General features: G+C 49.4%; 1 protein-coding gene across 1 annotated transcript in view; it reads right to left on the bottom strand.

The window, feature by feature from the left end:
• The window catches only part of SLC1A3 (solute carrier family 1 member 3), a 69,065-nt gene that overhangs the window by 15,309 nt on the left and 38,931 nt on the right, over nt 1-14,825 (bottom strand). The gene's annotated exons all lie outside the window — the stretch shown is intronic.

The following is a 14,825-nucleotide window of genomic DNA, read 5'->3' as shown; positions in this document are numbered from 1 at the left end:
ACACTATCAACTGTTCTCTGCTCCAGGAGTTGATTTCATGTGTCTCTCGATTGATTTGAAAAAGCAATAAAATTCTTTCCTCGGTTACCACTATCATTGCACCAACCACCAGTAGTTGGAGAAGCTATGAGTGTGAATAGTAAGTAGTATGTTGTGTGTATGTGTGTGTTTGTGGATGAAGAGAGTCAAACATTTTCAGGCAGAATAATCTAAGCATATCTCAAATCCAAGCACTGTGGCGACTCACACAGATTAACTGCCATTAAATTATTATTATTATTTTTAATAATATATTTTTATTGATTTCAGAGAGGAAGGAAGAGGGAGAAATAGAAACATCAATGATGAGAGAGAATCACTGATCATCTGCCTCCTGCACGTCCCTACTGGGAATTGACCCCGCAACCCAGGCATTTGCCCTTGACTGGAATCGAACCTGGTACCTTTCAGCCCACAACTGACACTCTACCTACTGAGCCAAACCAGCTAGGGTTCTTCAATTTGTGTTTAAAGTACAATTGAATTATAAGGCCTAAGTTTTCCAATTGCCTCTCTGCTGTTTCATTTCACCTAATCTATTCAAAACCTTTTATAAAGAAGTATTTGGGCCCTCGCCGGTTTAGCTCAGTGGATAGAGTATTGGCCTTTGAACTGAAAGGTCCCAGGTTCGATTCCAATCAAGGGCACATGCCCGGGTTGTGGGCTCGATCCCCAGTGGGGGACTTGCAGAAGATAGCCGATCCAAGATTCTCTGTCATCATGGATATCTCTCTCCCTCCCTCTTCCTTCCTCTCTGAAATCAATAATAAATAAATAACTAAATAACTAAATAATTAAGTAAGTAAATGAAGTATTTGGGTGGGATTCTCATTTTTCGGACCCTGCTTTCCATCACAGGCCTGGAGTATCTCATGTCATGTGAAACATTCTCACTTTCAGGACATGTTCACAGTCTACCTCAGGTAAGGTGTTATCTTAGGAGGCATGACTTTTAACATTTCTTGTCAAACGGATCATATCTTGATGCCTCTCAGGATGAAAAAACAATGAAAGGACACAAAAATCTCAAAAGATAAGATTACGGGCTCTTCTGTTTCAATAGTTATTTTCTTCCTTCTTACTCTTTTTCCCCATTACAACAGTAAAATCCACTTATAGGCTAACCCAATTATAGCTCATTGTGCTATTTAAAATGGTATTTCTAGAAATACATGAAAAGGTTATATTATAATTAAATGATCAGTATCAGATGCTAGCATTTAGGTAGTGACCTGTTCATACTAAAATAGTTAAGAGTTAGGTAAAGTATGAAAAAATCAGGCCCATGGTTGCCAGCTAACTGGCTGGGTTTGCCCCCAAATCTTTTTTTTTTTTTTTTTAAATCAATCTTTATTGTTCATATTATTACAAAGGTTCCTCATTTCTTCCCCCTTCCACCAGGTTCCCACCCCACCCTCTGTCCCCTCCCCACCCCCCGTTGTCCTCATCCATAGGTGCACAGTTTATGTTCAGTCTCTTCCTCCCTCCCTTTCTCCGAGAACAGTCAGTCCACTCCCCAACCATATCACCGACTCTACTACAATGAACCGCTATTATTGTTCATCAGGTTTTCCAATCTCCTTTTTTGCTGTTGTTGTTGTTGTTTTTTTTTTTTAATTAATAAACTTTTACACTTCTAAGAGTAAATTTTAAAATCTAATAGTTTTAAACCTTGTTTTTTTTCTGCCCTGGGAATTGAGAGCAAACTTGTTACATGTAAACTTGCCCTTAGGCTATCAAAAGGTGTAGCCATGTAAGTGTAAATGGTCACATTGTTTAAACATAGCTGCTGGTTGGAATTGGATTACCTGTTCTGGGTGGGAAGGGCTTGTCATTCCCTTTCTCCATTAAAATTAAGGTGTTAGCTTTAAAACCTCTTTTTGACAAGAAACCTTAAACTTTCAGAACTTTAAATTTTTCAGATAGTAAATCAGTTACTTAGCATTTTCTCAAATCAATAATACCTCCACATGCCCAAGGATACACTTCACACAAGACATTTCCAAATAGATCAACCAACCTCATCTAGGCCCCACACAAGGCACTCACAGATCAACACCCCAGCGCTATACTAACTCAACACATCCAGATCTAAGCCTTCCTCATTTGATTCAGCAAACCCTCAAGTTCTCCCAAAAGTTTCCAGCCATGTCTGAGAGGCAGCCTTGGGGCGGAGGCAGGCGAGGAGCGAGCTGTTCCAGGCCTGGCTGCTCCAGGCCTGGCCTCTGTTGCTCTGGTCCGTTCCACAACCAGCTGCTCCGGGTTTGGCCACTGCCGCTCCCGACCTGGCTGCTCCGGGCCTGGCTGCACCTGACCCGGCTGCTCTGGGCCCGGTTGCTTTGGGCCCCGCCACTCCGGGCCTGGCCGCTCCCAGCCTGGTGCCCCCAAATCTTAATTCAATGGTAAAGAGCTTGTGTGGGAATTGAAGCCAGGAACTTCCGTTTATGATTTCATTTGTATTTGAATATCACTTATACATTCCATAGTAAGCACTTGCTTAGCACCCAATATAGTCTTATTTCTAACCGCAACCCATGAGGTTGCGGTTAGAAATAAGACAATTCGGTCACTCTGACGCCTTAGTTCACACCGAGTGAAATGGAGGGGAACGTGAATCCAGGTCTCATGTGACTGAGTTTACTGTACCCTCTGCCCCTGGAAAAACTAATTACAGCTCCCACAGGCCAGGAGGCCAACCCTGGCTTTAGTATAAACTTGGCTTCTTGGATGCTTGCCCTAGGGGTAAGTATCTATTTATTGGGATGACGCTACTTCCACACTTCAGCATTAAAATGAGCTAATCTGCCCTAACCAGTTTGGCTCAGTGGATAGAGCATCGGCCTATGGACTGCAGGGTCCCAGGTCCATTCTGGTCAAGGGGATGTACCTTGGTTGCAGGCACATCCCCAGTAGGGGGTGTGCAGGAGGCAGATGATCGATGTTTCTCTCTCATTGATGTTTCTAACTCTCTATCCTTCTCCCTTCCTCTCTGTAAAAAATCAATAAAATATATATATTTTAAAATGGGCTAATATGTTTTCAGAGTACCTCAGACCCCAGTTCATCCTCAGGTCTGAACCACATCTCAGACATCTCTTGACTTCCCTCTGCTTCCAATACTTCCCGTCAGGGGGGTCTCTCTCCTTCCCATCATTGGTTGAGCTCGTCACCACTGAGGCCTGTGCGTCTTCGGCCGGCGAGTGGCACAGACACAATAAGCTGCACCTCTCTGCCGGGAGAACCAGGCAGCAGCGTGTTCTTCCTCCGCGATGCGTTCTTTCCCTCCCACCTTCGGCTCTGTGTACCGGTCCATCTCACACCATCTCTTCTCAGAGGCTCCTGCCCACTGCTCCCAACCTAGAGCTATTCCGAGAGCTGGGAATTGTAGGCCGAAGTCACTTTGAAAGGCAAATGGGTTCATATGCATTTGCCTTTTTATTGATGAAGACAGTCTTTTGGCAGTCAGTTCGGCACAATGTATGTACACCAAATTCATGGTTTTTTGAGGGCCAAGACGGGGAAAGTGTTTCGTAAATACATATGTGGAAGTCTGCAAGTCTATACTTTAAGTCAGATTTCTCCTGACATAATATTTAGCATAGCTTCTAGGATAAATAAAGTGTGTATTCAGCCAAGTATTAAAGAATAATACATAAATATAATAAAGAGCTAATATGTGAATTAGAACAGACAGCAGAACAACCATCCGGATGACCTTCGGATGAAGCTGGGGCTGCGAGGGCCGAGCCCCTTGCACGAATCTCGTGCACTGAGCCTCTAGTACATAAATAATGTCACGTTCCCAAGGCTCCGTTATTTGTATGGATTTTATTCTCCCTCTGCTAGAAACCTATGTCCTACACGTCAGCGTGTCTCGCCGTGTGCCCTCCAATGCTTCCTGCCCCTGGCTTTGAAACATGAAATCTGATGAAGGCGCCGTCTGTATTGAACTGTCTTTCTCCTCCTCACTGTGTTCCAGCACTCATGCAGGGCCATTGGATCGGGCCCAGAGACAACGGAGGAGGGGGATGGCAGCTGCTGGTTCCTGAATATTGTTCTGTTTCCGTTTTTATTGTATTTTAGATGCACGCCTTCTCTGTGGTGGGCTTCTCAAACACGCATCTGATGAAAGCCGCCTGTGCTCAGCCCTCCTAGAATTTCAAGACAGGCAGACTCACAGCAAGGGGCCCAAGGGTGAGCTCTGGCAAGTACCGCATTCATTTGAATATAAGGTGATGTCTTTTTTTTTTTCCTTTTAAATAAGAAAGTTGAACTCTAAAAATACAATAATACACTTTACGGCTACAGATCGAAAACTGGGGTCTTGTGTCCTAAAGCAGCAGCCCAGTGCTGGAGCAAGTGCACACGGGACCCTCCGGAAGGTGAGTGAGCAAGAGGGCCCAGTGCAGGGAGGGGTTGGGGGGTGTGGGCATGAAACAAATCCCATGGAATCTCTATCTATAGTGTATTCTTCTTTTCACTGAAGTATCTCCTTCTGTACTCCTTACAGACTAGATTGTAAAATAATAAAGAAGTATAGTCCTATGATTCTATGCGTCTGGTCTGGTACACAAGGCAAGTCTTTAAAAGTTAGGTTAGAAATTGTTGGGAATAAGTGATTGCATCTCATCTCGATTATGAACCACAATTTGTAAGCAGGTGATAACCACTGGGCTTAATCTAAAAGGCAGTATTTCAACTTACTTCCAGCCAATCACTGGCAGTTTTATTTTTCAACTATCACATTCATGGCTGATGTAGCTATTTCCTTCTTAAAAATTTCTTTATTAAGGTATTTTAGAAGCACGTTCTTTTTTAAAAAAAATTATGTCACCGTGATAAAGGATTCAAGCTCTGAGGTTAGATTACTTGGGTATTGTTACTGGCCCTGGTACTGTATGACCTCTGTAAGCCTCAGTTTTGTGAAACGTTATTTAACGTGTGCGTGCATGTGTGCGTGTGCGTGTGTGTGTCTGTGTGTGTGTGTAGGAGTGTGGCCAGGTCACAGTGTAAATACATTTATATTTTATTTGTCAGTTCTGGTAAACAGAAAGAAAAGTTTGTGAACACTGATATGCACCCCATCCATTCATAGCAGAGGCTTTAAAAAGGAACCATGAGCGCTGGTCTTTCTAGCATCTTCTCTTCCCATGACCTTGGGTGCTCAGCACACCCCAGAAGCCGCCTTCCTGCATCTCACTCCTGTAGATCAGCGCATGCGGATCTCTGGTAGCTGGCCAGTTCACTGGAGCAGAAATTCTATGAACGTTGTAAGGGGGGAAAAAGTTTTGGGAAAGGTCTGCTTCCTGGAACTGGGTAATCGGTGATTCTTAGGGAGAGCTAAAACCATGTCCACAAAGGGCTGAGAATGGTTCGGTGGCATTCACAGTCAATTAAGCACAAATACTCTCACATTGTCCAAGGCTTCCTTCCTGCCGGGGCCGTTTCAGGCAGCACAGACCTGGCCGTGTCACGGGCCTCCCACACCTCCTGTTTTAGCAGGTGGTATTGCCATGACCGGAGCCTCCTCACACGCTCCCTGCTGGAGCTGGTCAGGCAAATGGTCAGCCAGGCAAAGTGATTTTTTAATCTGACCCTTCAAACGTGTCAACAAAAGCCCTCCCTCTCGCGCTGGTATGGGCCGGAGAAAAGAAGGGGGTGGGGGAGGTGAAGGGAAATGCTCTCTTCAGGAAGATGGTTCAATAAAAACATCAGGGAGCGGACAGTGGTATTCGTGGCACAAAAAGTCCCATCCATCACCTTGTGTCCTCGCTCTGGGAGGACCGAGCGGACGATCCCTCTCCCTGGCTATAGGCGCCCTTCGGAAATGAACTCCCCTACAGGGAGGCAGACGGGGAGGGCGCTGCCTACCATTCAAAGTCAACCGCTGGCACCTCCAAAGCGAGGGGCTTCGCCTTCACCTACAGGGGGGGCCTGCTTCTCGGGGTAACCGGCCGTGGAGGCCCTCTGAGCGCCCGGCTTTGCTTTTACCCACACCAGCCTTCGACCAGCAGACCTCATCAGCCCAACAGCCTTATAACGGGCCCAGCGATCGGCTCAGCAGTGTTCCTGCCAGACAGCCCGCCCCAGGCCTTCCTCCTCCTTTCTCTTCCTCGCAGCCAGCTCCCAGGCCCCGCGCAGGAGGCCAGCTCTGAGATGCCCTCCCGCAGGCCACAGCTGCCACCGGCCCGCTGAGCGGTGGTGAGATGCCCGGTGGCTGAGATGCCCACCGGCCCCTCACAATGGCCCTGCCTTCGCTCAGGGCATCGGAATGCGCTGCCAGGATGCTGTTGGGAAGGGAGCCGGAGCGGCTCGTCCTCTTTGTGTGCGCTCAGCGGAGCAAGAAGGAGAGGCCGCGGGCCCAGAGGAGCTGGCATCCCGATCGGCAACAGCTGCCAGCCCGGACCGGCCCTTTCTCCGGTTCCCCATTGTCCCGCACAAAGGAGGCACTGTCCTCCTGCCAGGACTCAGGAGCCCGGGGCCACGGGGAACAGCAGCGAGAAGTGCGGTGTGGGCAGCGGGGCGAGGGGCCCGGCAGACCGGCTCCTGGTGGCACCTGGGCACCTGGCTCTGGACGGAGAAGATGGGAAGGACGCCTAGGAGAGAGCCCTCCAGGGGACAGGGAGGCGGCTTCCTTCACAGCAGGAAGAGCAAATTGCTGTGAGTTAATGAGAGGAAGTTCTTGGAGGGCCAGGGACCTCACCCCACTTCCTTTCTCCCCCAAAGAACCATTATCTACAACCAGCGCCGGGAGGAGGGGCTTGCCATCTCCCGAAGAGCCCCCGTGGCCTAGCATCGGGTTCCTTGCTGTGGAAAAAGGCCTTCATGTCCTGGTCCTGAGGGACCCTAGGACGATGATGATGGAGAAAACATGTCCTGGCCGCAGGACGCTGAAGGGACCGGGCGCTCCCGCTGGGCCAACCTGCTCAGAGCTCAGCAAAGGGCGCCACCAGGGGCCTGCAGGACGTGGGCCAGGAGGGGGCGCCCGTTCTCTCCACGGAAGGACTGTCTCTCAAAGGAAAACCTCCCAGCAACTGAAAGCAACACGTGGACAGTAAAGACCCAGAAGGCCCGGCTAGTGTAGCTCAGTGGTTGCGTGCTGATCTATGAACCAGGAGAGGTCATGGTCAGGGCACATGCCTGGGTTGCAGGCTTGATCCCTAGTAGGGGGTGCGCAGGAGACAACTGATTCTCTCGTGGATGTTTCTATCCCTCTTTCCCTCACCCCTGCTCTCTGAAATCAATAATAAAAAAATCACACACACCCCCCCCCCCAAATGCAGCCTGGCCCGGATTCCCAGAAGAGCTAAAGCAGAGATTCCTGAGGCCAAAGAAGGTGCACACACTGTGTGACCCTCTGTCTGCCTCCATCCCCAATTTTTTGCCACCAAAAGATCCTGGAAGCAAAACCAACCTGACAATTCTGAATGGGCTGAATCTGAAATGGAGATATTTTTAAAAGACATATCACATATAATAAAACTCTATTATGCAAATCGAATGCATGGTGGAACGACCGGTCGCTATGATGCCCACTGACCACCAGGGGGGCTCAGCTTCTGCAGCAGGCCTAAACTGGCAGGCGGACATCACCCAAGGGCGCAGGCCGGGCCGAGGGACACTGCCCACCCCCCAAGTGCATGAATGCCGTTCACTGGGCCTCTCATTTCTCATATAAAAAGAGATAAGTGAGAATAAGATGTGCTCACCACAGCTATTTTCCAAATGAAATCCAAAAAGTATTTGTATAAAAGAATAAAAATTTAAAAATCTAAGTCCAAGTTTTGGCCAGTTGAGGGAGTGTGCAAAATTAAGCCTTTGAGGGAGGACAGAGTTGGAGTTGATCAGAGAAGGAAGAGAAGATTGTGGCGATGAGAGAGTTGAGACATTGACAGAGAGGAGGAGAGAGGAAAGGGAAAGAGAAAGAGAAAGAGAGGGAGACTAAAGAGCAAGAGGTATGGGTGGAGAAAAAGCTCAGTAGGTACTTTTATCTCTGTTGGCTTATTTACTGGGCTGTGGCCAGGAGCCCTCCTCCCTTTCAGTTCTGATTAGTTTTCTCGGTGTTTAAAAGTTCATCAGTTGTTCTTATCTAATCTCTAAAGGAATAGTTGCACCCAGAGGGGGAGGTTACGGGCTCCCAGCCACCTGACCCACACAATGAGCTCAGTATCGCTTCCCAGAGCGGAAAGGTCTGTGGTAAACCCGGGTACTCCCCCCACCCCCCTCACCTCGGCCTCACTGGAGGTGAGAACTCTCTCCCGCTGGAACAGGAAAGGCTGGCTGCATTTTTGGCCCCAACAATGGAATGGATTATTCCTGGCATAGTCCACCAGCAGTAGCGCAATGCTCATAGGTCTTTCCCTCCTACAGTCAGGAGTTATTTTCACATATTCTTCTTTAGCTTTGTAATATTTATATGCATAGTCTCTATGTGAGTCTCAGCTTCATATCCTGATTTTATCGCCCCATGGGTATTTAGGAATTCCCAAAAATTCTGCAAAGAAAATTAGGGGCAGTCCCTTACATCATACTTCACTTATCCTGAATATTCTTCATGGATCTAAGAGGGTGGCAGAGAAAGGATGTGGAAGTGGTGTTTGGTTGATGTGAGACTGATGTAGCATGGATTGGATTGGCAAGGTTATTCTTTAACTTGGAATTTATAGGTATAATGATGCAGCCACCAGCGTTTGAAAACAACTAGTGGGTGGGTACATTTGAGGAATATCTGGAACACTAAATGATAAGACAGAGAAAGAGAGCCCAGCTGGTGTGGCTCAGTGGTTGAATGACACCTATGATCCACAAAGTCACAGTTCGATTCCCAGTCAGGCACATGCCCAGGTTTTGGGCTTGATCCCCAGTAGGATGTGTGCAGGAGGCAGCTGATCAATCAATGATTCTCTCTTATCATTGAAGTTTCCATTTCTCTCTCCCTCTCCCTTCCCCTCTAAAATCAATTAAAAATATATTTTAAAATTAACTGCTTCTATAATTGATTTTTTTTCACTTATTTATGCATCACTCTCCTTTTATTAAGGAACTTCTCAATGCTCTGGCCAAAGATATGATCATTAGGGCCCTCGTGTATTAGTGTAATAAGTAAGACTTAAAAACAAATTAGTGTGAAACAGCCCTGAACAAATAAAATTGCTTGAAATTATACAGCAGAGTATTTGGAATGAAACTGGAAAGAAAGTAGAAATATTTGTCTCCCAAATGTGAAAGGAGGTGGTTGAAATGATCTCGATAGTTCGCTTGGTTTGAACCCTGGCTCCCTCATGCATTAGCTTGGGCTGGTGCAGATAGGTGACCTCTCAGTAAATGAGAGACCATTAACAGTGTTTACAGGCTTGTTCTGAGGATTCAATGAGTTCAACATGTGATGCCTCAGAACACTATCTGGCACATATACATTCGCCAGGACGATGGTGATGTTTTCGTTTTGTAAATGATCCCTTTAGCTCTGCAGGGCTCCTTGGCAAACCACTGTGAAGTGTGGGAACTCGGCAAGTGTAACTGGACCCTACACTGCCAGGCACCAGCTCCGTGCTTTATCTCACTTAACCCTCCCGAACCACCTGCAGGTGGGGCCCAACAATGGCCAATCCCCACCGATAAGCCAGGAAACAGGGAGATTACACCGCTTGCCAGGGGTCACACAGCTAGTAACCGGCATTGCTGGCATCTGAACCCAAGTCTTCCCGCCTCCAGAACCCACTGTGTAAACTCTACACCTACTGCCCCGGAGATTCTTGGTGAATTAAGTCTTCTTTGCGCTGGTCCTGGGTCAGCTGTTGATTTGCATTTCATCCACCTAATGGGGAATTCTCGCAAAAATCTGTTCAGTCCTTATTTGAAAGGGCCGCCACACTGGGAAAGGACAGTGCATGTGTGAGAAAGCAAAGCCAGGGTGACGAGTGGCCACTGTCAAAGCACTGGCTGCCAGGGCTGAGGGAGTCTGACATCTCATTGAACTGGAGAGTCGGGACCTGCCAGCGTTATCCAGAGGCTGATACACTCATGGAAAACCTAGCGAAGGAGAGAGAAAACTCAGCAACGGAGCACCACACGTCGGGAGCCCGTGGGTCACTCCTGGAACCCCCAGGGCTCTTGGGGAAGCCGTGGCACCCCTCCCCACATTCCCTGCGGAGCGTGGCCTTCAAACTTCCACTCAGCCTACCCACGCTGGCACCCACCTTCGCCAAGCCTAGCTAGTCATTGTTGGGCAGCTTTGATTTCCTAAAAAGAACTGACATCTGGTTCCTTATAACCCTCCTCCCCGGAGCTAACTGTTTGCTTCTGGAGGAACGCAGAGCAAGTCTGGTCCACATTCCCAGGGGGGGCCTTGGGGTTCTTTTCTCCAGACTAAGTGCTCCTCATTTCTCCAACTGGCCCTCACCTGCCCTTACTTCCAGATGCTCACCACTTCAAATCCCTCCCCCTGCCTGCCAGTCAGTGCCCTGTGCTCGGTCCACACCTTCCTCCTCGGCTTCATTTCCTACTAAACCCTGCCCTACTCTTCCAGGCAGGCTAGACCTGCCTTGGGTTTCCCCGTCTCTGCATCGCTGCTTTTAAGGATTCCTCTGTCCTGTGGAAACTCTGCCGCTAGTCCAGCTCCTGAATTCCCACAGCACTTTTCCTGTGCTTCTTGGCTTCACCGCCTGCTTCGTGTTGCAGTCATGTATGTGCCTGCCGGTCTCTCTCTTTAAACGTTCAGCTCCTTGAGGCGAGACCGGCAGTCTCTTCCCATCATTCTCCTCCACACTGGCTAGCCAGCGGCCTGCCCCACACCGGAGTCCAATAAATGTGCCTTGGATTGGATCCAACACCCGCTCTGCAGCTACTCTGCTTTGTCAACGTTGCTCCTGAATGTTCTCGGAACTAAACAAACGACTCCCGATGCAGTGTGGCGGGTACAGTGAACTATCAATTCTACGGAGGAAGCACACGACTGTATTTATTCTTGTCAGTCACCACATCCCACTGCTGGTTCATAGTGAGCTTTTAGTCCCAGGAACTGCTGCCAAGATCAGTTGCTCCCCATCCTGCAATTGCGAAATTGCCTTTTGAGTCTAAAAGCAGGAGTGAATGTCTGTTCCCTGCTCAGTTTCATCTTGTTGGTTTCTGTCCAGCATCACAGCCTATTGAAGTAATTTTTAATCATAATCATAGACACGTGGTAGAAACTACCTTGGGGGAATTATGTCATCTAAAAACATCATGTATAAGCGTTATAAGGAGCTAGGTCTTAAAGATGTTGATTAAAAAAAAAAAAAAAGCGGGGGGGGGGGGGGTTTGAGAACAGAACGGGATTTTAAATAAATCCACCAGGTACTTCACCAGGCATCTTCCCAAGTTGACATGGTGACCAAATGTCTCGATTTTTAACAATTTGTCCCACGGCATTTTTAAAAAGTCCCGATTTTTAAAATGCTGGGGGACACGGGACAGATTGGTAGAAATCGGGACTGTCTCCCCAAAAGCGGGACATCTGGTCACCTTACCTTAAGCCCTCAGTAGGTTCGAATGGTCAGCCAGTTGAAAAATCTACTTCGCTGTTTTATTAGGTTCTATTTTATTGTCAAAGGTATTACCGAAGACTCAAATATTTTCAGAATAATGAAAACAAACTGTATCAGGAATTCTACAGCAAAATGTCATTATAGGAAGTATTTAAAAAATGGAAAGAGGTTCCTCTTAGTCCATGGTCTGGGAGCTCACCTGCATCCACTCAGCCCTCATCCTCAGGATGATGAGGTGAGGGTCGGGAGAATAAGAGCCATGCCTTGTTAAAGCAGCCAGTGTGAGTGTGCGCCTTTCTGGCCAGGCTCGTCTGCAGAGGCTCTGGCCAATGTCAGCAGCAGGAGCCTCCTCTGTGACGTAGGGGCTGGGGGCCCTGCCCAGCGGCTGGGGCTGCCCAGCAGGAGGTTCTGTCCCCTCCACCCCAGCCGCCCCAGGTGAGGAGGACAAAGTGGAAGCAAAGAAAGAAGAACCTGAGGAATCTGATGATGACATAGTCTTTTGGTCTTTTTGACTAAACCTCTTTTGTAACACGTTCAATAAGAAGCTGAACTCTGGAAGAAAAAAAAAAAAAAGTAATGCCTTTAATTCATCTTTCTTCCTTCCGAAATACCCTATCAGCTAATGGCTTTCCAGGTTATAGTTCTTCAACTATAAAATACACATGATGGTCTCTATTTCTATATGCCCAGTGGCTTTCACAGTAGAGACTCAATAGATATTTAGAGAATAGAGGATGAATGACAAACTCTGCAGACTCAGCCGCTGAGACTCATTAAGCAACTGTTCCCAACGCACATATCCATGGCTTCTCTACTACAACCAGAGCTCATCACTGCCACTAGTGCTGGGATGCAAATACACTGAGTGGCCAGATTATTATGACCTCTGAATGAATAGTAATCTGGCCATTCAGTGGATATCCTATATAATAAAAGGCTACTATGCAAATTGTCTCCTAAACCAGGAAGGCGTTCAACCAGCAGGCAGGCTGGCCAAACCACCCATGCACGAATTCATGCATCAGGCCTTAGGGAGGAACAAGCTGGCGGAAAGGAGGTGAACGGATAAGCAACACGACCCCTGAAACAAGCTGCCGATCAGTACAGAGCCACGGCTTGGTCAAGGAAAATGCCATCTGCCGACCTGGCCAGGGGATCACACACAGGGGATCACACACAGGGGGTCACACACAGGGGGTCACACACAGGGGGTCACACACAGGGGGTCACACACAGGAGGTCACACACAGGGGGTCACACACAGGGGGTCACACACAGGGGATCACACACAGGAGGTCACACACAGGAGGTCACACACAGGGGATCACACACAGGAGGTCACACACAGGAGGTCACACACAGGGGTCACACACAGGGGGTCACACACAGGGGGTCACACACAGGGGGTCACACACAGGGGGTCACACACAGGGGGTCACACACAGGGGGTCACACACAGGAGGTCACACACAGGAGGTCACACACAGGGGGTCACACACAGGAGGTCACACACAGGAGGTCACACACAGGGGGTCACACACAGGGGGTCACACACAGGGGGTCACACACAGGGGGTCACACACAGGGGGTCACACACAGGAGGTCACACACAGGGGGTCACACACAGGAGGTCACACACAGGGGGTCACACACAGGGGGTCACACACAGGGGGTCACACACAGGAGGTCACACACAGGGGGTCACACACAGGAGGTCACACACAGGGGGTCACACACAGGAGGTCACACACAGGAGGTCACACACAGGAGGTCACACACAAGAGGTCACACACAGGGGGTCACATACAGGAGGTCTCACACACAGGGGGTCACACACAGGGGGTCACACACAGGAGGTCACACACAGGGGGTCACACACAGGAGGTCACACACAGGGACCCACACCCCGGGAGCCGCCCCGGGAAGCAGCTGGCCAGCCGGCGCCCTGCCCGCGGGCCTCCCGAGCTGTGCCCGGTCTCCCGCGGGCCCAGCTCCATCTTCGCCCGCCCTCTCCCCGAGCCCTGAGCGCCCCTGTCCACCGGGGGGGGGGGGAGGGGTGTGTATTTTGCTCTCCGGGGCCCAGGAGCGTTCTCGGGGACATTGCCTCCCGGGCGCTGATGCCCAGTCCCTCCCAGGAGGGCAGGAAGCATGTGACCGTGTGTCGGTGACGGGCGCGTCTCGGGTTCTTTTCCTGGAACTCGGCTCCTGGGCAGCTCTGGGACCTCGAGGGGAGGGGAAGGGGGAGAGTCGGGGTGCATCTCGCTCTGTGTGTCACCGGACACCTGCCCCCGGTGCCCAGGTTGGAAAGAAACCAGCGAACACGCCCTGTTCTATTTCTGAGGGCTGCGCTCAGGCCCGGCGGCAGCGGTGCCCTCTCTCTCCTTGACGGCAGCGGGGCCAGCTGTTCGCGGCGGGTAACGGAAGGCCAAACTGGGACAGCTGATCTGTGGGCCGAGGGAGAGAGTGCGGAGTGAGGGTGTGTGAATGTGTGCGAGAGTGTGAATGTTGTTTGTGTGAGTGTGCGCGCATGTGTGAATGTTGTGTGTGTGTGCATGTGTGAATGTTGTTTGTGTGAGTGTGTGTGCATGTGTGAATGTTGTGTGTGTGTGCATGTGTGAATGTTGTTTGTGTGAGTGTGTGTGCATGTGTGAATGTTGTGTGTGTGTGTGTGCATGTGTGAATGTTGTTTGTGTGAGTGTGTGTGCATGTGTGAATATTGTGTGTGTGTGAATGCATGTGTGAATGTTGTTTGTGTGAGTGTGTGTGAGTGTGTGCGCATGTGTGAATGTTGTGTGTGTGTGAGTGTGTGTGTGCATGTGTGAATGTTGTTTATGTGAGTGTGTGTGCATGTGTGAATGTTGTTTGAGTGTGTGTATGTGTGAATGTTGTGTGTGTGTGTGTGAATATTGTTTGTGTGTGAATGTGTGAGTGTGTGTGTGAGTGTGTGTGTGAGTGTGTGTGTGTGCATACCAGTTGGAGCTGGGGGTGCCAGAGCACAGCTTTCCTCCCACCCGGAAATGCCTATCCGGGAAGCGAACTAGCTGGCACCCAGGCCCTCCCGTGCACGGCTGCGTTTTCAGGGCGCACGGCCCTGGGCAGAGCTGCACACCGCGGCGTTAGCAGGCACTCCAGCAAACAGGAAGGGGAAGACTGGATCAGGGAATCTTTCCGGCAAACCATGGCAAAGCTCTCTCTGCCCAGACAAAGAGGAAAAAAAAAAAGTAAGCCAGCCGCCTCCATCGGCAGCAGGGCCAATATGTC

This window comes from Pipistrellus hanaki (assembly GCF_964339955.1).
Source record: "Pipistrellus hanaki genome assembly, chromosome: 4".
Lineage (NCBI taxonomy): Eukaryota > Metazoa > Chordata > Mammalia > Chiroptera > Vespertilionidae > Pipistrellus > Pipistrellus hanaki.
The sequence above is the reverse complement of the archived record's forward strand: the minus strand, read 5'-3'. Positions and strand labels throughout refer to the sequence as shown.